The 24,229-nt window shown below is 46.0% G+C and overlaps 1 protein-coding gene across 1 annotated transcript in view; it reads right to left on the bottom strand.

Moving 5' to 3' along the window:
* Nucleotides 1–23,774, bottom strand: part of CSK (C-terminal Src kinase) — a 229,378-nt gene extending 205,604 nt beyond the window's left edge. Inside the window, exon 1 of the mRNA XM_073619012.1 lies at nt 23,379–23,774. The gene's annotated coding sequence lies outside the window, so the exon portion shown is untranslated. The remainder of the gene's footprint in view (nt 1–23,378) is intronic.
* Between the last annotated feature and the right edge of the window lie 455 nt (nt 23,775–24,229).

Here is a 24,229-nt window from a genome sequence, read left to right as displayed (position 1 = left end):
CACTGCGTCGCTTTAACTGACATTTGCGCGGGTGTGCGACGTTGTACCCAAACAAAATTTACATCTTTTTTTTCCCACAAATAGAGCTTTCTTTTGGTGGTATTTGATGACCTCTGCAGTTTTAATTTTTTGCGCTATAAACCAAAAAAAGTGAAAATTTAAAAAATTTTAAATATATATTCGGTGCATTTTTATAGCACTGTTCGCTGTATAAATGTCAGTGGTTTCCTAAAAAGTATCAAAACTGTCCGATCTGTCTGCCACAATGTCGCAGCTTTTTGCTATAATAAATATCCAAAAAAAAAGTCTTCATCAGTTTAGGCAAATGGCGGCGATCTTTGATTTTTAGCAGGGCTGCGACATTGTGGCAGACAGATCGGACAGTTTTGATACTTTTTAGGAAACCACTGACATTTATACAGCGAACAGTGCTATAAAAATGCACCGAATATTGTGTAAATGTCACTGGCTGGGAAGGGGTTAACACTAGGGGGTGATCAAGGGGTTAAGTGTTTCTAACTGTGGGGGGGGGTGGGACTGACTGGAGGAGGAGAGATCACACTTTTCCTAATCATTAGGAAAAGCAGATCTCTCTCTCTCCCCTCTCCTGTCAGAATGGGGATCTGTTTACATTGACAGATCCCCATTCTGGCTCTTTCCCGCAATCGCGGGCGGCTTGCAGACATCGCAGCCAGCCACGTGCACCGGGTTCCCCACCTGCTATGGCTCTTAAAAGAGCCGACGTATACCTACGGCTATTTGCGGGAACAAGCCGACCTGCCGCAGTATAATGACCAATTTGTTTCAATGAAAGTGATTGTTTAAAAAAAAAAAAAAAAAAAAGTTACAAACAGGTTATACTTACCTGCTCTGTGTAATAGTTTTGCACAGAGCAGCCCCGATACGCCTCTTCTCCGGGCCCCCTAGCAAACTTGTCAGAGTGGAGTTCCACTCAAAAGGTGTAAGTTCCACTTGTTTGCTACCTCCACCCCTCCAGGGCCACATTTTGGGGAACAGGTGCAGCGAGGTCCCCCCGGAAGTTTGACTCCCCTCCTCCTTCCTCCGCCGGCGGGCCAGTTAGTGCAGCACACTTCGTGCAAGCGCAGTAGGGAACCGGCTTCACTGCCAATTTCCCTTACCTCGAATGGCGGCAGCAGCACTAGAGAGCCAATCAGAAAATCGACTGGGGTGCTGACATTGCGGGATCCCCGGACAGGTAAGTGTCCTAATAGTAAATAGCAGCAGCTACAGTACAATATCAACAGTCAGTGATAATAAAATAACTGGACTTTAATGTGCACAGTCATCCCCTGGCTTTTCAGCAAGATCTTCCAGTCATAATTTCAAACCCTTCCTGTCCACCTGGGAGTTTTATGTTCCAGAACCTCCTGTTGCATTCTGCATAACAATACATGGGAAATCCTAAGACAACAGTGTAAACAACATGTTGTGCTAGTAGTATTCACATTCAGCTGGACTTGTTCTGCAAAGCCAATGAAGTTTCACTTCCCACCTAAGTAGCTTCCTCAGTTTTGCTTGGAACTGAATGATCTGCTTGAATGAGCAGCAAATGATCTTCAACACTGCAAAACAAGACCAGCTGAGTGTGAATAACTACTACTAAGCTATACTATTAACAGGATAAACGAGAACCTTCAAAGACAACTCATAGTGTGAGAGTTACTAAGACTGGTGCATACAGAAACTGGTGCAGCTTCTGGGTTTTTGGCTTGGTTCACACTAGAGAGGCTACAAACTTGCGTGACTTTGATTCAACTTTACACTCAAGTCGTAAGAAAGTCACATCAAAGTTGTGCAGGAACCTTTTCAAAGTTGCTGCAAATCTAAGTTGCATAGATTGGAACGTTGAAATCAATGGACTGTCTCTTGTCATGAGACTTTGTGTCCAAATGTCCCACGGCAAGTCACAGTAGTGTGAAACGGAACCTTATTGTTAAAGCTTAATTAACCACTAGCCGCCTGCCCACTGTCAAAGGAGGCTCGCGACGCCCACTGATGTGGCCCGCCATCTCTTGCTCTTGGATGGCGGGACAGCAAACCCAGATCGCGTGTTCTCGACCTGCCATCCCCGAGCATTAGTGTGAAGAACGAAGCCAGTGCTAGAGGAAGCAATGCTGTTACAGGCTGTGATACCAAAATGTACTCCGCCTGTGACAGTTCCCGGCACAATACATGAAGCATCGGCTCTGCTCTCTACTGCAGCCACATGCTCCTGTCACACTGATGCTCGGGGATGGCAGGTCAGTCAGTAGTACCCACCGGCAATACCCACCAGCAGTGCCTGCCCTGGAGGACAACTAACAGCAGTCGCCAGTCATACCCGCCTGGGGGACAGCAGCAGCCAGCGATACCTGCAGGAATCCTGAGGAAGAAGTGAAGATTGAGGTCAGTTGAGGTAAAAGTAAATCCCAGTGCATCAGTGTGAAAGTAGCCTTAGGCCCCTTTCACACGATCAGTCCGCCTGTCCGTTTTTTATGCAGACCCAAAACGGACTCTCGATTCACCTCTATAGAGTGGCAGATGTAAATTGACTTGTGTCCGTTTACACCCCCCTATCTCCAATCCGATCTGCTCAAAAAAACAGAAGGGGATCCGTCTCCTTCTGTTTAGGCTTTGCATATGCAGAGGACATAGACCTATCATCTGACCGCTCATTGTGGCCCGCCACCGGTTACTAAGTCGCTAATGTGGCCTTCGCTATTTAAAAGGTTGGCCATCCCTGAATGAAACTATCCCTTGGTATAACTCTCTAGCTTCTTCTAAAAATGGAAATATCAGTTTTGGATAAACTGACCTTTTAATTAATTATAGCAAATTAAATTCCTGCTATTACAAGACTTTTATTGCAAATCTCCAGCAAAAATACTTACATGAACAAACAGCTCACATACAGGATGTCTGTCTTCCAAAACACAAGTTCTCAAGAAAACTGCATTACTGCTGTCACTAGCAATTAAAATGCAAATGGTCAATGCGCAGCAATAGGCGGATCCATAGTTGCTATTCAGTCCAATGGAAGCGTTTGAATCTGCCAACTACCATGCATGGTCAATCAGAAATGGAGCAGATCTGTGATCTAGTCTCCCAGTTCCCCATCAGTGACAAGCCATTTCCCAAAAATGGGCATCATTCATGTTTATTATTATACAGAATAATTATAGGACCGACAGTTTGCGCAGCCCTTTAAAATATGTTTAGGTAATTACATCACCTGTATCGCTATTTATTCAGTCGACACCTGAATGTGGCTGGGGATACTGTACTGTGTGGGAAGCTGTCAAATATATAAGTTTCCCAGCACAGGCACAGCCCACTGCCTCCAGTTTCCTAATCCGAGAGCTAGCGGCAATACTGAATTGGTGCTGCCATAGCAACAGATTGTTCATACTGCCTACACTTTAACAAACTGAATTTGCCTCGTGTCGGTAATGTTAAAATGACCCTTAGACATTATTTTCATTCAAAAGCGGAGTTCCACAGAAAAATGGAACTTCCGCTTTTCGGAACCCCCCCCCCCCCCCTCCGATGTCACATTGGTCACCTTTCAGGGGGGAGGGGGGTGCAGATACCTCTCTAATACAGGTATTTGCACCCACTTCCTGGCATAGACTCCCACGGGAGTCTATGCCTCTTCCCGTCCCTCCGCGCTGTCTCCTGGGAAACAGGAAACACACAGGTCCCAGGAGATAGTGGGGACCAGTTATGACGCGCGACTCACGCATTTCATTTCACTTCCTGATTCCCTCACCTAGGATGACGGGGGCAGCTACCGAGAGTCAAGCGAGTGATCAGCATCAGCCGACATCGCTGGACCCTGGGACAGGTAAGTGTCCATTTATTAAAAAAAGTCAGCAGCTGCAATATTTGTAGCTGCTGACTTTTAATATTTTTTTTTAGGTGGACCCCCGCTTTAACTTTATTGCTATCACAAAGGCCTCCTATGTGATCGCTTTGGGCAGGACACAGACTCTTTATGGAGACATCAGGGGTCTACTAGACCTTCAGTATCTCCTCCAATGCAACTAATCAAGCACAGATCGTACTTAATTAGCTGCTTCTTTCTCTGGTTGTAGCAGCCAGGGAATGACTGCTCCAAGTGATGCTTTCGAATGTCACTTACACCCTGCCCCCCCACGCCCTGCCCCCTGCTCAGAGGATTTGATTGACAGCAGCAGGAGCCAATGGCTCCTGCTGCTGCAACCTCTCTGTCCTGTGAGGAGAAAGAGACCAGCACCACTGCAAATGGTAACAGCGCTAGATCAAGATGGTGCTCAGGTAAGTATAAGGGTGGGGGGTGTTGTTGAGGAGACAATACAAATAACAGGACGTTTATCTTAATGCAGGGAATGCATTAAAATGGAACTCCATGCTAAAACCAAAAAAAATTCCTGCATCTAGAGACACCAACATGCTAACACTAATCTATCTAGCCCTGTAAAGAAAAAAGGAGTATACATACCTTTTCTGCAGGCGATTCCGACCCCACGCTTCGCTGTGTGGGCGGGTGCAGAGGACACGTCCAACGGAAGCCCCATAGTAACTCTATGGGTGACGTCACGCTCCATTCATTTCACATCCGTTATCGGCCGTGTCCTCTGCAGAGCTTCTGCTGCTGGAGATCGGGTCGGATCGCCTGCAGAAAAGGTATGTATACTTATTTTTTCTGCACAGGGCTAGATAGGTTAGTGTTAGAATGTTGGTGTCTATAGATGCAGGGATTTTAGTTTTAGCATGGACTTCCACTTTAAGGTAAAAACGCCCAGCCTTTAGAACCACTTTAAAATGAATTGGTGCTAAAAAGGTTGCTGAAAACACAACAAACTTGTACTGAGCAGAAATATGGACTGACTGGTATGGAAATATGTGCTGCTAATGGTCATAACAGCTGAATTCTTATATTATAATAATAGGAGTGAAGAAATTGGTCCTGATATAAAATGAAATTCCAGCCCCCACCAAAGATGCAGACATGGTGCTCTAGTACAACCCAGGGTGTGTCTATGGTATGGACACGGACACAGTAATATGATCCATTCTCATAAACATAAGCCACATTCATGTGCAGACACATCATGGGTCGTTACTTTGCATGAGCAGGCTCCAGTTCTAGATTAAGCCTGCTACGTTACTTGTGATGGTTTAAACACATACTAACCAATAAGGTTTGAAACAGGAAATAGTATACAGCCTGATGAAGCTATTAGTCTCCTTAATTAATGTGTACTAAACGTATGTGTTCCCCAAAGCAATTAGATCCTTCACCTTTGACATCAAAAAGTTTCAACTCTGATTGTGAACTTTATGAAGAAAATTGCTATATGGGGTATTTTTTTTTTTTAACATAGCCATTATAGTAATGATCAGGCTGATCTAAAAGGTGAAGTTCTGCTTGTTTGCATCCTTCAAATCACCCCCACCCCCTCTTTAACAACTGGCACGTTTTTTTCTGGGGTCGGGAGAAGCGGGTACCTGCAGGACCATTCACAAAGAGCAGTGCGGGTCAAGCATGCACAGTGGGAAGTTGGCTGTGAAGCCGCAAGGACCCAGCTTGGGTGAGGACAGCGTTGAATCCCTGCACAGGTAAGTGTCCTTATATTAAAGGATAAGCTCACCTTAAAAAAAAAAAAAAAAGTGCATTTATTTTTGCCACCAGATTAAAATTAAACAATCCTAATGAATTTGAATTGCAGACTTTCAGATTCAATTCAAGGGGTTAAACATAAATATCAAGTACAAATTTTAGGAACTGCAACCATTTTTATACACAGTCCCCCCCATTTTCAGGGGCTCAAATGTAATTGGACAAATGAATATAATCATAAATAAAATGTTCATTTTTAATATTCTGTTGCAAATACTTTACTGGCAATGACTGAATGCCATCACACTGCTTCCACCATTTTTTATAGAGGATGTTGTGTGCTTTGGATCATGAGCTGTTCCAAGCCTTCTCCACACTTTTTTCTTCCTGTCATTCTGGTACAGATTCATTTTAGTCTAATCTGGCTTTCCTATTCTTTAGGCTTTTGAATGGTTTGCACCTTGTGGTGAACCCTCTGTATTTGCTCTCGTGAAGTCTTCTCTTGATTGTAGACTTTGAAAATGATATGCCCACCTCTTGGAGAGTGTTCTTCACTTGTCTGGATGTTGTGAATGGATTTTTCTTTACCATAGAGAGGATCCTGCGCTCATCCACCACTGTTGTCTTCTGTGGACATCCAGGCCTTTTTATTTTGCTGAGCTCACCAGTGCATTCTTCTTTCCTCAGAAAGTACCAAACAGTTGATTTGGCCACTCCTAATGTTGCTGTCATCTCTCTGATGGATTTGTTTTGTTTTTAAAACCTTACAATGGCCTGTTTCACTTGCATTGATAGCTTCTTTGAACGCATGATGTAAGTTCACAGCAATAGATTCCAAATGCAAATAACACACTAAGGCTGGATTCACACCTATGCATGTTGCTTTTGAGCGTTTTTGGAGGTTTTTTTTTTCATGCTTGCCACGTTTTTGAGCAGCGTTTTTGTAGCGTTTTTGCGGCGTTTTTGCCGCGATTTGCGTTTTTGATGCGGTGCACTTGCGTTTTTGATGCTTGTCCATTGAAATCCATTACATGCAAAACGCTGCTTTTTGCATGAAAAAAAGTCCCCGACCCTTTCCAAAAACGCAGAGATACAAAAAAGCATTGATGTGAACATGTTCCATAGGAACCCATGTTAAAAAATTCCCATGCATTTCTGCAAAATGCATCAAAAAACGCGCTAGTGTGAATGGAGCCTTAGAATCAACTCCAGACCTTTACCTGCTTAATTGATGAAGAAATAACGAAGGAGTAGCCCACACCTGGCTATGAAACAGCTTTTGATTCAATTGTCCAATTAATGTTTGGTCCCTTGAATGGGGATGGCTATTCTTAAGAGCTGTAATTCCTAAACCCTTCCTCCGATTTGGATGTACATACCCTCAAATTAAACCTGAGAGAGTGTGCACTTTCAGCCAATAACTATAATAGAACTATAGCTTAATTATGTTATGGTAAATACCTGAAAAAAAAACTAAAATAGTGCCTGTAAATGTGATTACATAACTGAAATGTATACCACCAAGCATCTGGGTAAAAAACACAATAATATGATAATCAACGATATAAATTAAAAGTGCACAAAAATGGCCTCATGCACACTGGACATTTTTACAGTTGCTGTTTTCGGCTTCAGGCATTTTTCTTGTGAAGGCAGCAGATTCCCCAGCATGTTATCCTATGTGTCCATACACACAGGCCTTCGTCAGCAGCTTTTTGTCAGGGGCGTTTTCTGGCTGGAAAAAAAAAAAACATAACTAGTGTGCTTTAGGCTCCTTTCACATATGCGGACCGTTCAGAACCGCCTGAAAAAACTGACAGGCGGATCTGAACGGTTGCTCTATACAGCTCTATGGAGCGTCGGATATCAGCGGTGGCATTTCCGCTGACATCCGATTCGCAAAATCCAGACGGATGGATGTCCCATTTTCCATCATTGGTGACCTGGAGACTTGTGAAGGGAGCCAGAGCGTACACGGAACATGGAGCATAGAGTCCAAAGCTGACACTGAGAGAGCGAGTGCAAGGACACTACAACCTACGGTTCATTCCATAAACATCACCCCTCCGGGCCATCTACAGCCACTGACCACCTAAGCCTTGTCTGACCCAACCCGGCGTATGCCCCTTTGGGTCCATTCAATCGGGTAAGCCTCTTCAATGTTGGTGGTGGTGTGTCTGTCTTCATCCTAGATGTCATATACCTATTGATTTGCTCCATGTTTGAAGTCATATACCTTCAGAGGACTTTCTAACATCAGGATTAATATTTATGGATGATTCCCTCCCATATTCTATGCTTGGGACTGCTGGTTCACTTTGTCATCTCTGATGTTGGATATTTTTAAACCTATTTAGCGCTAAACTTATTTTGTTTTTAAAATCTGTAAGGTGACCTTACACTGGACCCCTCCCTCCTGGTCCCACTGTACCAGAGTCCCACGATCCCCACTGTCAGACACCGCTTCACTTGTCTGGGGATTTGAAATAGCTGCAGCTTAATCTTTTATTTGTACCTCTCAGCATGTATGGAAGAGAAGCGTTCTAATTGGTAAGCCCGATTACATGGATGGCGCTGACCATTTAGAATCCGTCTAACCCGATCTGTCAGCGATGAGAGGAGAGCAAGTCAAGGGGAATTCAAATCCACGGACCGGTGAAGCAGAGATGGGGATGTAGTCCAGTGTAGGGTCACCTTACAGATTTTCTGTAAAGGTAAACTTACACTTTAAGTAAAGCAAACTGGTGACCTCAATTGCTCCCTCTGTGTAGGCACTGGAGATGCTGTTGAGAGGAACGTGCACGATCACAGAGTCTTGCGGCAATAATCACAGGCGTGATTTTTAGGGAAAGTATATTTGTCAGTGGTCACACATTTTATACTACTGCAGAGATTACTGAAAATCCATTTATGTGAATTTGAATTTTGTAAAAACTTGCTCATCCACATTTTTCTAACTGTATTAAAGCGGTTATAAAAAGCGGGGATCCCGCATCCAATTCGCAATAGCGTGAACCCGGCCTTAGACCCCTTTACACTGCCGCGATTTGAAATTTGCACGATTTTACGGACCGCGTGTGTAAACTTGAGGTCTATGGACCATAACTCACATCAAAGTCGGACCAAAGTAGTACAGGGACTACTTTGAAGTCGCCCAGATATGAATGGTAATCATGGGGTACGAGTTGTCATGCGACTTTGCAGGACAAGTCGCACAAGTGTGAAAGGGGTCTTAATGCACCTAAATCACTTCTAGATCTTTTAACAGATTTGTTTAAGCCGAGTTCAGTGTTTTGTTTTTACATCTGCGCAGAACAATTTTCAGGCGTTATTTGGACAGTTTTTGGAAGTGTGTTACAAGCATTTTACAGGGATAGAAGAGGGGGGAGGAAATAAGGGTTGGAGTGCTGCTGTCTGAGCAGAGAATGCACAACAAAACACTCAAGTCACACGTTTTCAAGCATTTATATGGAAGTCTATGGGGCCAAAAACGCTTGTAATGTGCCAAAAAGAAGTTAATGTACTTTGAGCTACAGGTGTTTTGCTTCAGGTGACAAAATGCTCAGATGTGAACAGGGGCCATTAAAATGAATGGGATTTCGCTCGTTGAGCGTTTTAGAGCTACAAGCAGAAAATCGCTCTGGTGTGAACGGATATTGGTTTTCAAAATAAGATTTAAAAGGAGAAGTCCAGCCTCAGCTTCTCCTATGGGTCACAGGAGTGCAATCCGTTTTGCACTCCTGACCCGTTTTCAGCGGAGAGCGGTCTGAAGTCCAAAATGGCGCCAACCGGGAAGGCCCAGAAAGCTGCAAAAATCTCCCAGCTCGCTGCAGTTCAGCTTCAGAAGACCACGGCTTCCCCGATCCCCTCCCCGGGGTCGGTGAGTAAATCAGCCCCTCCTGCCCCTCCAGATAGGAGCTCTGTGATAGAAGTGAATAGACTTCTATCACAGACAGATAGAAGTGCCTGACTTCCTTGGGGATGAGGACATCAGACGCCATATCTGTCCCTCGCTACCAGAGAGGACCTGGAGCGCTTCACTAGCAGGGTAGAGAAAGCCTTTACAGAGGACATTGCACAGCTCAAGGCTGACACCTCACACCTGGGCGCCAGAGTAGAATCCTTAGAGGAGAGCTCTCTCTGTTATTGCTATGCTACACAGTCTAAATGCCTCATGCAGGATCAGCAAATTGATACTTTACTACGTCAATTGGATGATGTGGAAAAATCGCAGTCGGAGGGCGGACATCAAGATCCGGGGCCTGTCAGAAGCCACAGCTTCCAGGGACATTATCCCCACTCTGGTAGACATCTTTAGGGAAATACTGAAACGACTAGCCTCTGCTCCCATCGAGACTGATCGTGCACATAGAGCACTCAGACCTCCATCTCAGGATGTGGACAATCCCAGAGACATAATTCGTAAGCGTCATAAGTTCATGCTTAAAGACCGCATCATGCAAAAAATGCGTGGCAAGCCCTTTTTTGATTTTGACGGAGCACATTTAAAACAAAAAAAACCATATCAATACTCCAAACATCTGTAGGTTATATCTCCAGATATATATATCTCCAGACGTACCCTCGTGCAGGGCACTCCGCCCCCTCTTGGCTGCGGTCCAGGAAGCAGGACTGACATACCGCTGGGGTTTTCCCTTCTTTTTACAGGTGACTAAACATGGCAAACAGGTTACCCTACGCACCAAAGATGACCTCCCACACTTCCTATCTACTCTTGGACTAGACTGTGGATTTCCCAGACTGGAGAGGATTGTCTGACGTCCCTGCGATACAGCTTCCCCAACCATGGTTGCCTACTAAACTCAGACGTCGCAAGAGAGATAGACAGCATCCAACCCCTGATCCCTCGTCGGGCTCCTCCACTTCCGGAGACTGACAGAGCAGGCTCTCTTGGACTCCACGGTTGTATCCGAGGTCCTTTGCCGTTGCTCTGGGGCGACCACGCTCCCTTACACGTAACCCCTTCCTAGAATGCCCTATTGATCTTACATTACTCTATCACTGCCGAGACTGTTCCATGTAGCCTATGTCTACCCAAGACACATGCAACCCTGTTCTGGGTTTGTTATCGGCCATATATTTCTGATTCTGCCTATGTTATAGTTTGGAATACCCTGACCTTGCCGCCACAGACTTCATTAGCTGTCTACGGGCACTTGATTTAGATAAGGTATCCCCCCCCCCTCTCCTATCATGGCGTCTTGCAAGATGTGGTTGACAGAGGCGGGACTTCCTACCTTCTCCCCCATGTTGGCACACGTTCCCCACGTAGGCCTCCCCCTTTTGGGCCTCTAGGTTGCGGTTTGAGGCCCTCACCCCTAGGCAGGAGGGCCCTGAATCCAACCTACAGATGTTTTTTTTGTTTTAACTGGTAATTTTCTGTGTTTGTCCTTTCGCCTCTCTTCCTTCTCCTCCCCTTCTCCCAGGAGCATTCCCCCGATTCACCAACTGCATCGGGCGAGCTGGCACATTTGGCAACCCACCCATCCCCCAGATCTCCCATGACAACACTTAAGGTAATATCTTAGATTGTACGCGGCCTCTGCTCCCCAGGCAAACGTAGCAAACTATGGTGGGAACTAAAGAAGTCGGGAGCGCAGGTGGTTTACCTACAGGAAACCCATTTTACGCCCCATTCAATGCCTAAGTTGCCCACCCATCTTTACAACCAGTGGTTGCATAGTATCTCCCCGATCTCCAAATCCAGGGGTAAAACGGTTGCGACTAAATCCTGCCTCTTCCAGCTCACAGGGAACAAAATAGATCCTCAAGGTCGCTATGTATTTCTGAAAGGTACTATTGCAGGGAAATTGTATACGTTTGCCACAACCTATGCCCCCAATACCAACCAACTTACTTTCATAGATACGGCCCTAGAACTATTGGCAGAATTTGAGGAGGGTTTCCTAGTCCTTGGTGGCGACTTCAATGTCAGTCCCGACCCCTTACTTGACACGTCCCATACCTGACCCTCGAGCTCTTATGCCTTCCTGAAGCACTTTCGCAAGGCCCTTCAGTCACACCTCCTGGTCGATAGTTGGAGGGTGCTTCACCCCACGGGCAGGGACTTTAGCTACTACTCCAAAGTACAAAACTTATATACCCGAATAGATCACATCTATGTAGACCACCCTATACTCGAGCTTCTGCAGTCTGTGTCCATTGGGAACAAAGATCTCTGATCATGCTCCGGTCGTGATGGCTTTTACCTTACCGGCCGGCACCCATAGGGCCTGGACGTGCAGGCTAAACGAGAACCTGTTGGATGATACTGCAGTGGCAGCTAGGTTAGCGGATGTCATAAGTCATTATTTCAAAGAAAACACCACAGATCACCTCAGTAAAGGTATAGTGTGGGAGGGTCACAAGGCAATAGGGAGAGGGGAACTGATCTCCTTGGCCTCCAAGCTCAAAAAAACGCGTCAAGCTGATTTCAAAAAGGTTCTTGATGCCCTCCAAAAAGGCAGAACTCCAACATAAACATAGCGGAGACCCTGAGGCACTGAAGAAACTGACTGACCTGAGGGAACTGTTCTTGCGGCTGTTAGATTGCCAAGCACGTAAGCAAGCTAGATACGTCTCATAAAATACTATGAACATGGCAATAAATGTGGTCGTATGCTCGCAAGGGCTCTTCCAAAGAAGCACGCTCAGTCTTCACTCCTCTTCAGGCAAAATTGTGGTCCAGTCTTCTAAAATTGCCTCAGGGTTTCAGGAATATTACTCCCAACTGTACAACTTAACCCCTGACCTGCCCCTGGAAGCTCAGGTGCCCAGATCGGTGACCATCCAGGAATATCTGGCTTCGGCTGATGATCCTCCCTTGACCACAGATCAATGCGCCATGCTGGAGCTACTGATTACTTCCAATTAGCTTGAGCTAACAGTGAAGTCCTTGTCCAACGGGAAAAGCCCTGGACCTGATGGATACACCAAGGCATACTATAAGGCTTTCCTTCCCCTCTTGGTGACCTATATGTGTAGTTACTTTAACTCCATAGCTGAGGGCAATACTATCCCCCCAGAGGCGCTGCTGGCTCACATCTCAGCTCACTTCCAAAAGAAGGCAAAGACCCTACTGTCCCATATCCCTCCTTAACGTTGACGTTAAAATCCTGGCAAAAATTCTAGCGAACAGGCTGAAACACCTGATACTCCATATCATCCACCCCGATCAAACAGGATTTATTACAGTAAGGGAAGCTAGAGAGACGATTCCATTACAGCAATCCAACTTATCCACTGGGCCTGTGTCCGTCCCAACCCTAAGCCTTATATAAAATTCTATCGACGGATGCTGAAAAGGCTTTCGAATGAGTTGACTGGTCATATCTGCGAGTGGTGTTAGAGACTCAGGGGTTAGGACCACTTATGCTGACAGCAATTATGGCCCTATACTCCACTCCTTGCGCACAGGTCAAGGTAAATGGTGTTCTTTTCTCCCAGATCCCCAATCAGGAATGGCACGAGACAGTGGTGTCCCCTTTCACCCCTCCTTTTCGCCTTGGTATTAGAGCCGTTACTACGTACCATAAGAGCGAATGCAGATATAAAAGTTCTGAAGGTTGGCAATGCTGAACATAAGCTATCAACATACGCTGATGATGTGCTGTTCCACCTTTTGGAACCCCTGATCTCGTTGCCAAACCTGATGAGAGAACTTAAGCATTTTGGACTGCTTTCCAATTTCAAGATGCATTTCTCAAAGTCAGAAATCCTGCACGTTCAACTGACCACCCTCCCTGGCAAGTAGCTTGCAGGCCGCCTTTCCCTTTACCTGGGCCAGGTCCTCTTTTTGGTATTTGGGCATACAGCTAATGGATCGTTTCAATACCCTTTATGCTGCTAACTAAACCCCCCCCCGCTTGACGCGGTCAAGAGAGACCTTTCACAATGGACTAAGACCGCCTTCACGTGGCTAGGTCAAATGAACATCATAAAAATGAACATTCTGCCACGCATACATTTCTTCCTACAGATGATACCGATACCCCTGCCCAGAGACTTTTTTACCCGAATGTCTAGCAACAAAAGTATTATAGGGCTATTGCTCTTCAGAGGATCCTCAATTGGCGTTTCCACACTCATTCCAAGCAATGGGCCTCCCTGGGGAAATGTTTGGCAGGGAGGAATGTAACATACTCACCATGGCTGTCCCGGGAACACAGGGGGCTGTCTGACACCACCTCCCCACTGATGGCCCACGCTCTTTCAGTGTTGGACCAAATTAACCCAACCCTGAAATTGGCCACCCCTGTGTCCCCGCTGGGTGGGTTTCTGTTTCTGGCGAACAAACTGCCTTTTTTGGCCCGTGGATGATGTCAACGCCAGTTGTGGTAAACTCATGAGGAATGGTAAACTACTGAGTTTTGAAACCCTACAGGCCAGACATGGCGGTTCCCGGATGAATTTTTGGAGGTATAGACAGCTTCACCACTTTTTTGTGATCCATGGCCACTCTAAGAGACATTTCCTCTCTCACGCTCCTTCAAACGCCTCTTTGTGGAGGACGACCCGATACCCCACATGGTCTCGGAACTGTACCGCCTGCTAGGCTCCACTACACACGACTCTAAACCTACATACACGCTGGCATGGAAGAGAGACCTAGGACTTGAATTTACCGCAACTCAGCTCAGTTGAGTCTAAAACACAATGAAACAAACTATAAAGTTCTGTCCCGCTGGTATAGGGTGCCAGCAGACTTGGCGCGTATCTACCCTTCTGTATCAGACCTATGCTGGAGAGATTGTGGACATCGGGGCACACTTTTACACATATGGTGGGAGAGCCCCTGGATCAAGCCCTATTGGGAGGACATTAAATCCCAAATAAAATAAATCCTGGGCCTGGATATCCCTCTATCCCCTATCCACTTCCTCCTACATGTGCCTCATATCCCAATTAGTTGATATAAGAAAAGTGCACTGCCCAATTTGTTGAATGCGGCCAAACGCTTACTCCCAATTTATTGTAAACCACCACAAATTCCTACACGGGAGGAGTGGATTGGCAAGGTTAATGACATTCAGGAGGCAGAGGACTGGATAGCGACCTGTAGGGGTTCTCGTGAACACTTCAATGGTATATGAGCACCCTCCGCCAGTCTAGACTTAAGCTGGCCATACACCTATAGATTATCTGCAGATTTTCTATGGTTAGTTGGAAAAAATGCAACAGATTTCTCCATGTTCGCTAAACTGTGTGGATGGAGGAATCTCCCACTTTTTCCATCTAACCATAGAAAATCTGCAGATAATCTATAGGTGTGTGGCCAGCTTTAGCACTGCTAGAGCTGGCAGAACTGTCCCTTAGATCCCGCCCACAACTAGGCACTTAGGGGGTAAAGATACTCTTGTTGCGAGACAGCCTTCCCCATTCCCACAGGAGGTTGTCCAACCTCGGTGCGGCTTGCTCGATGCAGATCTGAAGATTCCACATAAGAATACAGGTATGCTCCAGTCTCCTCTTTTCCCTAATCTCTTCTCTTTTCGCTCCCCCTTTTATATTTTTTGGAACAATGTAAACACTCCTTGTTACATGGGTTTGGATCTCCACTTCACTCACATTGTAATAGCTGAACTTATGGCTCTAGTGCCTTGTCGCTGGAGGGGAGTCCTCCCTACCATGGGATGGCATTGCTTTTCCCTTTCAGCACCAGATGTTTCCCACTGGCACTCCTGACCCGGATGGTGTGCTGGGAGAGGTTAGCTGGAGGATAATTTTGCCCCCCTTTCCTGGTGTCACTGCCAACAGGATGCCCTATATCTTTTCTAGAATTTCCAGCAACGCTTACCACAGCCCCCATATATATCCTTATGCATCTTTAGGATATTGTCCATGGATGTCACTGCCATAGAATGTCCCTAACCATGAGCAAAAACCCTGTATTACGGCTTAATAATGTGACAATCATTGTTCTCATTCCTTTACTCTATTCCCCCGCTTGTTTGTATGTACTTTATCTTTTTGATACATGCCTATTTCAGTTTAGTCCTTGACTATCTGTAACGGTTTGCTGTAACATGTTAATTTTGTCCTAAATAAAGATTATAAACAAAAAAAAAAAGAAGAACAAAAAATGCAACCACTTATGCACTTATACCCCTTATGCTGGCCATACATACATAGATTTCCAGATGAGAATATTCTTATGAAAATTCTTTGTACATTCAAGGAATGGAATCGAAAATTTCACTTGCTTTTAACATTCAATTTCTGAACCAAAACAATACATTGTCCCAAAATTTGTTTGATCGAGAAAAGTTTTCTATTCTGTTCCTTTGAATTTTCCCATCACTGTGGTAGAAAACCAATGTCAATTTGACCCCCACTAACAATTAGAATATTGAACTAACCTTCTATACGTGTATAGCCTGCATTAGACCGAGAGTTTATTCACACCAGCAGGGTCACATTAGGGTACGCATTAAGCCCCGTACACATGGGTCGAATATTGGCCAAAATCAGACAGACATTCGGCCCATTTCACAGCCGTTGTTGGCCGTGTCCTGTGCAGAGCTTCCGCTGCTGGAGACCAGATTGGATAAGCTTCAAAAAAAAAAAAAAAAAAGTATGTATACTGATTTCTTCTTTACAGGGCTAGATAGGTTAGTGTTAGATTGTGGATGTCTATAGATGCAGGGATTTTAGCGTAAGGGTGGACTTGCACTTAAAAAAAAAAAGTTAAAAAGGTCAGTTTCGATTTTGGTTTTCGGCCAAATGCATCCTGAATAGATAGTACAGCGATCTCTTCCAGAGCTCCTCAGTTCTATTTGTTCAGCCCGCTGGAAGCCACACTTACCATGTGTACCAAGCTCAACACCCCCTGATGTGCATTGTGCAGGTGCACTGCAATGCATTGTTAAAACATCACAGAACTTGCTCTTTTTTAATTTTTTTTAACTCATCTGAGTACACAGTATGCAAATGCTATGCATCCTTCTCTTTCCCATTGTATTCACGGGAGCTGAAGCAAAAAAGGCATAAGGCAAATGGTCATGTCTATGCATTGGACTGTTGACAACACTGCCCAACAAGGGCTGGTGTGAGCGAACCCCGAACAAATGGTCAACTCGGCAAGAAAAAGTGAAGTCTTCACATGGTTCCTGAGAAAGTCACAGGGACACCATAAACACTCACTTCTTAGATGAGTTTTGTAGAAATAATTATGTACTTCCTTTGCATCGACATTTTACATAACACTGTGGTTATCAGAGTACTTAATATAGCTAGACATGAACTTATTATGGTAGAAAGAATACCAGTCAAATTTGTAGTCATGTGACATTAACCACCTCAATACCGGGCCATAGTAAAAAAAACATCCTTGACTTTGGGGATATCTGAATGATGCCTGCAGCTACAGGCATCATTCAGATATTCTTTCCAGCCGCCGATTCTGTGCACGATAAGAACGATCATAGCAGCAGTTCCACCGCTTGATCGTTCTTATAAGAGATGGGAGGGGACGTCCCCCCCCCCGCCGCCATCTGGTGCTTCTCCAGGCTCTCCCGTGCCATTGGGGGCCCGGAGAAAGAAACGTCCGGCGCCGGATGACGACAATAGAGGTGGTCACCAGTAATCTCTATGACCATCGGAGGCCCAGGCACAACATTATGACGTCACGCCCGGGTTCTCAGATGTAAACAAAGCCGCGATCTCGGCTGTCAGCATGAGATTGGTGAATTTTTTTTCTCGATCTCATGCTTTCCAGCCTGGAGGAGAGATGTGGGGTCTTATTGACCCCGCATCTCTTCATAAAGAGGACCTGTCACAATAGATTCCTATTACAAGGGATGTTTACATTCCTTGTAATAGGAATAAAAGTGATAAAAAAAAAAAAAAGTAAAAAAATAATAAAAAAAAAAAATTTTAAACGCCCCTGTCCCCGGTAGCTTCTGCTCAGAAGTGAACACACATGCAAGTCCCGCCCACATATGTAATCACCGTTCAAACCACACATGTGAGGTATCGCCGCATGCGTTAGAGCGTGTGTAACAATTCTAGCACTAGACCTCCTCTGTAACTCTAAAACGGTAACCTGTAAAAATTTTCAAAGCGCCGCCTATGGAGATTTTTAAGTACTGAAGTTTGGCGCCATTCCACGAGTGTGCGCAATTTTAAAGCATGTTAGGTATTTATTTACTCAGCGTAACATCATCTTTCACATTATACAAAAAAACTGGACTAACTTTACTGTTTTGTTATTTTTTAATTAATGAAACATTTGAAAAATTATTGCGCAAATACCATGCGGGATAAAAAGTTGCAATAACCACCATTTTATTCCCTAGGGTGTCTGCTAAAAAAAAACATATATAATGTTTGGGGGTTCTGAGTAATTTTCTAGCAAAAAAAAAAAAATGATGATTTTTACATGTAGGAGAGAAGTATAGAGGATACACAAAATAAATCTCAGCTGAGAACATGCATGGCCACTTACTGATTATATGCAATTTAGCAGCTTAAAGACCCTTTCACACGGCCTTTCCGAACAGGTCTGCCTGTCAGTTTTTCAGGCTGATTTGATCGGACACTCCATTCACCTCTATGGGGCAGCCGATGTCAGCGGTGACATGTTCGCCGACATCCGCTGCTGTGCAATCTGATCCGTGAAATCCAGACAGATGGAAACCCTAATTTCGGATGAAAACAGACAGCCGGCCATTTTCATCCGATCTCCCCATAGAGGACAGCGGAGCTCTGACAGGTCCGTCTCAGCACAGTGAGCGGAGACAGGCCCGTCATCCGCCTGCTCAGCGGGGGATCAGCAGATCGATCCCCCATTGAGCAAAGCGGAGTCAGTCGGGCGGACCGCCCGGGTGAAAGGCCCCTAAGGCCTTTTGCTTCCTACTGCGTAAAAACTCAGCGTTTACAGGAGGAGTTTTTTTTTGTTTTGTTTAAAGCGGGGTTCCACCCAAATTTTGAATATCTGTATGTATTCTCTTCCTTGCCTAGATGCTGACATGCCGTTTAAAAAAATTTAAATCGCCGTAATTCCCTTTTATTTTTCTATTCTTCTTTGCACTTCCTGGTTCTCCTCCCGTGGGAGTAGGCGTGTTTCTAGCCTCTCCCAGACTCCTGGGAGCTAGTCTCAGGCTTCCCAGGATGCCACTGAGCATGTGCGGGAATGAGCGGTGAATGCTGGGAGCACAGCATTCACCACATCCAGGAAATAAATGCTTGTGGGCTTCAAATGCCCACAATGAAGATGGAAACCGCCTGCAGTGAATAATATAAGTTATTCTTTCCGACGAAATCTGACACAGGCGGACATATTACACACAATATGTGAGTATGTAATGCTGAGAAGAAAAGTCTGTGAATGAACTCAAAAAAAAAAAAAAACGATAGATAGATGGACCCCCGCTTTAAGGCCACTTTCAAACATGCTGTCTGTCTGTTTTTCATTCATCTGTTGACGTATGAAAAATGGACATCAATGCATCTCTATGGAAAAACGGATGTAAATGGATGACCATCCATTTACATCAGTTTATATCATCATCCATTTTTTGAGACTGATCAAAGCTTTCTTTTTCTTCCGTTAAAAAACGGATCATACGAAAAACGGATGTAAACTGACAAATGGTCAGTTTTTCATCCGTTTTTGCATTGGTAGTGGATGTAAAAAAAACAGATGAGCACGGATAAAAAACCTGATGAATACTTTATGCATTTTGATGTGACTGAACTGATGAAATGAACGGTCCCGCATGTGTAAAAAGGGCCTTACTGATCTAAATGCAGCCGTTTTCAATGTGCCTGTACACACTGTTGCAAAAACATGCGGTGAGTATAGAGGAGTAAAAAACACATTAACACAGAAATCTGAGTTACCAGTCAGTACATGTAAAATGTTAATTTCAGTTATTTACAGACATAAAATCTCATGCCAACAGCTAAAATGTATTTTACTTGTATACATGCAAATATGCACAAAATAAAAGATAGAAATTTTGGCCAGGAAAACTGATGTTCAAACACCAGTACCCCAACTTTCCATACAAGAATCAAACCATGCAGGTGCTTATCAATCCAGTTAAATAATTAACTTTATTTTAAACATTGCATGCAAAGATCTTGCAACAAGCTGGACATTGTATGAAAGTTGTCAGGATTTATAGAATCTGTGCTGAGGTCTGAGGGACAGACAAACAGATAAGATCGCAAATGTCCAATCTGATTGCAGCCCAAAACCCCATTAAAAACCTTGTGCTGTCACCATAGCAGGCAACACGATCCTCCCTGACACATTTCTACTGCAGGTTAGAAAATGAAAGGGAGAATGTGACGATTCTTCACGAAGCCTCTTGCACACACGAAGCTAATTATTAAAAAGACATTAGGCGTAGAAGACCTCACCGGGGCAAAACAAGCCAGTCACAACAAGCCCTCATGAGCCGAAGTGCAAGGCATTGTCCTTTGTTGTCAGTCATTTAAAAATACTTCAAATGACATGTACACACACTGCAGGCTGACACACTAAAACTGGAGAGTGAAACATCTGGTGCAGCTCTGCATAGAAATCAGCTTCCAGGTTTTTTTTTTTTGCCAAAACTTAATTGAACAAGCTGAAGTAAGAAGCGGATTGGCTACTATGTACAGCTGCACCAGATTTTGCACTCTCCAGTCTTAGTAAATTAACCCCCACAGTCAGTATAGGGTGTCAAACAGGCATACCTCTCTTTATGTACACTCACAAGTATGGACACATTGGCGTCTAAGGGAAATCTTGGTAGCTTGACATGGCACTGCTCCTGAACCACAAGTGACAGGGACACCCAACTTGGGGAGCACCGAGAGGGGACCCAGGACTACAACATATCTGGTTTTGGGGTCTGCCACCTCGCCTAGGTAATCAGATATGCCTGTAAATGACTATTGCAATGCAGTACATGCATTGAGAAGTGAAAAATGGCATTGCTTCACTTTAAGTACATTTTCATTTTACATACATGCTCTGGTCCAATTGTGTACTTAAAAGTGGGGTATGACTGTATTTAGTATGTGCAGAATAAAAAAAAAAAAAAAAAAAGCACCAGGTAAAAGTACTATTGGCCACTCTACCATCATCCACGGCTACAAACCTTCATGGAGCTTTTTCACTGGACCAACATGGTAAACACAGAAAAATCTTACTTAGAATGTTCATAGAGTAAATATATGAATATGCAATAGAGACAATGGGGTAATTTATTAAAACTGGAGCAGACAGAATCTGGAGACACTGTGCCTGACAACCAATCAGCTGCTCTTAGCTTGTTCAGTGAGGCCTCAAAAATAAAATAAAAAGAAAAAGCCGACTGGTTGCCATGCACAGCTGCTCCAGTTGTGATAAAATTCCACCTGATGTATTTTGTACAATAGATTTTGTTATAATTGTTAAATGTAATCACAAAGCCAACACACCAGGATAAGGATCTTTACATTCAATAAAGTGACAGTTATTTTTAGCTACGTCCAATCACAGTCACATGTCTAAAATAAAGATTCACTGCAAGGAGAAAACCTGCCACAGTAGATAATGATATCATATCATAGACATAGATATCTTGGACTCAAAATACCACAGATGAAAAAAAATCTGACAAATAATAAAACAAGGCATGTCCCCCTAAGGACCCTTTAACATAAGTGTCACTAGAACACTCCATTTTAGTGTGCAGGTTGGTCTTGTGTGGGTGAAATGTGCTGTTTACATGTTTTTAACTTTGAGAGTGTACAAAGTTTCACTCCATTGCACTGTGCTGACCTGTAGCACCATCTGATGTGCCGCATTGGTGTGTGAAACAGGCACACCAGAATACATTTTTTTTTTTTTTTTTTTAATAGTACCCTTCTGGTGAATGGTGTTGATTAGGTGCAGAACACCACCAGTCACTCACTGTATGTGTGAATGGGCCCTAACTTTTCAGGACTTTTACACGCAGATGCCCCCCACCCACACGCAGAGCCCCCCAGTGATGGTGGAGGGTCCCCATCTGGGCTGGTGGTGTTCCTCCCCCAGTGATGGTCCCCATCTGAGTTGTGTGGCAACCCCCCCCCCCTGATAATGAAAGAGGGTCCCCATCGGAGATGTGTGGTGCCCCCCCAGGTAATGGTGAGGGGTCCCCGACGGAGTTGTGTGGTGTCAGGTCCCTATTGGAGCTGTGCAATGTCTCCCCAGTGTTGGTGAGGGGTCCCCATTGGAGCTTTGTGGTGTCCCCCCAAATAATGAAAGAGGATCCCCATCTGAGCTGTGTGGTGTCCCTCCCCAAGTGATCTTCATCTGAGCGGTGTGGTGCCCCCCTCAGTGATGGTGAAGGGTCCCCATCGGAGCTGTGTGGTGTCGTCACCCCCCCCCCCCCAGTGATGGTCCCCATTGGAGCTGTGTGGTCCCCCCCCCCCCCCCGATAATGAAAGAGGGTTCCTATAGAAGCTGTGCAATGTCCCCCCAGTGTTGGTGAGGGGTCCCCATTGGAGCTGTGTGGTGTGTTTCCCCCCCCGATAATGAAAGAGGGTCCCAATCAGAGTTGTGTGGTTCCCCCCGGTAATGGTGAGGGGTCCCCATCGGTGCTGTGTGGTGCCCCCCGGTAATGGTGAGGGGTCCCCATCGGTGCTGTGTGGTGCCACCCCGGTAATGGTGAGGGGTCCCCATCGGTGCTGTGTGGTGCCCCCCACTAATGGTGAGGGGTCCCCATCGGTGCTGTGTGGTGCCCCCCCCCTGTAATGGTGAGGGGTCCCCATCGGTGCTGTGTGGTGCCCCCCCCCCTGTAATGGTGAGGGGTCCCCATCGGTGCTGTGTGGTGCCCCCCCTGGTAATGGTGAGGGGTCCCCATCGGTGCTGTGTGGTGCCCCCCCCATCGGTGCTGTGTGGTGCCCCCCGGTAATGGTGAGGGGTCCCCATTGGTGCTGTGTGGTGCCCCCCCGGTAATGGTGAGGGGTCCCCATCGGTGCTGTGTGGTGCCCCCCCCCTGTAATGGTGAGGGGTCCCCATCGGTGCTGTGTGGTGCCCCCCCCCTGTAATGGTGAGGGGTCCCCATCGGTGCTGTGTGGTGCCCCCCCCCTGTAATGGTGAGGGGTCCCCATCGGTGCTGTGTGGTGCCCCCCCTGGTAATGGTGAGGGGTCCCCATCGGTGCTGTGTGGTGCCCCCCCCCATCGGTGCTGTGTGGTGCCCCCCGGTAATGGTGAGGGGTCCCCATTGGTGCTGTGTGGTGCCCCCCCGGTAATGGTGAGGGGTCCCCATCGGTGCTGTGTGGTGCCCCCCACTAATGGTGAGGGGTCCCCATCGGTGCTGTGTGGTGCCCCCCCCCTGGTAATGGTGAGGGGTCCCCATCGGTGCTGTGTGGTGCCCCCCCTGGTAATGGTGAGGGGTCCCCATCGGTGCTTTGTGGTGCCCCCACTAATGGTGAGGGGTCCCCATCGGTGCTGTGTGGTGCCCCCCCTGGTAATGGTGAGGGGTCCCCATCGATGCTGTGTGGTGCCCCCCAGTAACAGTGAGGGGTCCCCATCGATGCTGTGTGGTGCCCCCCAGTAACGGTGAGGGGTCCCCATCGGTGCTGTGTGGTGCCCCCCAGTAACGGTGAGGGGTCCCCATCGGTGCTGTGTGGTACCCCCGGTAGTGGTGATGGGTCGTCCCCCCGGTAACAAGCCCCTGGTAGGAGGGTGGTGACAATACAATGTGATATGAGATGAAGACAGATGTTGCAGCTATAAGATGGGTGATGACAGATGACAGACAATGGCACACAATGCTCTCCTCATCATTACCTGGAGTAGTCCGGGGTGTCCCATTGAAGGAGGGCTGGGAAGGGCTGACACCGGGGGGGCCTGCAGCATACAGCCAGGGGGTGGAGGGGGGGAAGGGGTCTGCAGAATACAATGGCAGGCAGAGTGCTCCGGGTGGTCGGTCCTCCTATGGGAAGGGGAAGGCAGACAATTCCAGTACAGGCTGCAAATGGCAGTAATGGTCAGACGTACAATGGAGAGGGGGCTGATAGACCTAGAATGGCCGCACTCTCCAGGGAGCCTGCCGCTAGAAGACGCCGCCGCCCCGCTCACACAGAGGCCTCCCGCTCCGTTCAGTTGTCTCCTCAGATGCGGCCCTGACAGAGGAAACGGTGCTACAGCCCAGCGCAGCTCTGCGCATGCGCCAACCGAGCATGGGTGCAGGGCGTGACCCGCTCCGCCTCCTCCCCGCCATGGTGTGGTTGGCAAGAAAGAAGCTTGAACTCGGTTGTCTGACGCTGATTACGTCATGACGTGACCGGCGGCAATGCCGAATATTTGAAGGGGCTTACGTATACATGTTCTGTTTATAGAGGATTGAAATGCCCAAAAAAGGGAGAAGAGAAATGGTTATAATAAAATGACAAACAAGGACAGTTAAAGCAATATTAAAATAGAAGTATGGCCAAAGCTGTTTTTTTCCATATCTCTCTTTTCGGTCACAGCCAGGTCTCTAATTACTTAGTGCCTTACCTGCATTAAATTAGCCCCAGAACCTGTGTAATTAAAGTGGTTGTAAACCCATTACAACCACTTTAACCTACAGGTAAGCCTAGATCAAGGCTTACCTGTAGGTGCAAGAAATATCTCCCAAACCTAAATGGTTTAGGAGA

Source organism: Aquarana catesbeiana, linkage group LG03 (assembly GCF_042186555.1).
Source record: "Aquarana catesbeiana isolate 2022-GZ linkage group LG03, ASM4218655v1, whole genome shotgun sequence".
Taxonomy (NCBI): domain Eukaryota; kingdom Metazoa; phylum Chordata; class Amphibia; order Anura; family Ranidae; genus Aquarana; species Aquarana catesbeiana.
The sequence above is the reverse complement of the archived record's forward strand: the minus strand, read 5'-3'. Positions and strand labels throughout refer to the sequence as shown.